Consider the following 774-nt stretch of genomic DNA (forward strand, 5'->3'; position numbering starts at 1 on the left):
AAATAGTTGTGTAATAAAAAAAATATGACACATGTGCCCTAACCTGTTTGGCTCAGTGGATAGAGCATCAGCCTGTGGACTGAAGGGCCCTAGATTTGATTCCGGTCTTGGTTACAGGCACATCCCCAGTGTGGGGCGGAGGGGGGGGGGGGGTGCAGGAGGCAGCTGATGGATGTTTCTCTCTCATCGATATTTCTAACTCTCTCTCCCTCTCACTTCCTCTCTGTAAAATTTCAATAAGATCTTTTTTTAAATGAAACATGTAATAACATTGAAAGAGCAAGTATCTCCTTCCTCAAAACTAGACCCGAGGGGTTGGGAAGGAATGAAGTGCAGCGCAGGAGTTTCAGGGCAGAGAAAACACGCATGTGGTGCGACATGGGGACACATCCCCATATGTTTGTCTACACTCGTGGAACGTGCAAGCCCCTGAGTGAACGGCGGACCCTGAGGGTAATGATGCCTCGGTGCGCTCATCCTCTGATGGGGTGCTGACACTGAGGGGGACTAACGTGCGTGGGACCGGGGGGAAATCTCTTTTCTTCAGTTTTGCTGTGAAGCTAAAACTGCTCTAAGTTCTTAATTTAAAAAAATTAGAAACATTGGTTTGCTCACTGCCTCCCAGATGGTAACCCTGCTTCCAAAAAGTCAAAAAGAGGCATCTTCCGACTCCGCACGGTGACGGGCAGACGCGGACCCCAGCACCCGCGTCCCTCCTGCTGCGAGACCAGGGATGCGGCGGGGGTCCCGCCCTCTGAACCGTGACCTTGTGAC

Source organism: Pipistrellus kuhlii, unplaced genomic scaffold (genome assembly GCF_014108245.1).
Source record: "Pipistrellus kuhlii isolate mPipKuh1 unplaced genomic scaffold, mPipKuh1.p scaffold_m20_p_9, whole genome shotgun sequence".
NCBI lineage: Eukaryota > Metazoa > Chordata > Mammalia > Chiroptera > Vespertilionidae > Pipistrellus > Pipistrellus kuhlii.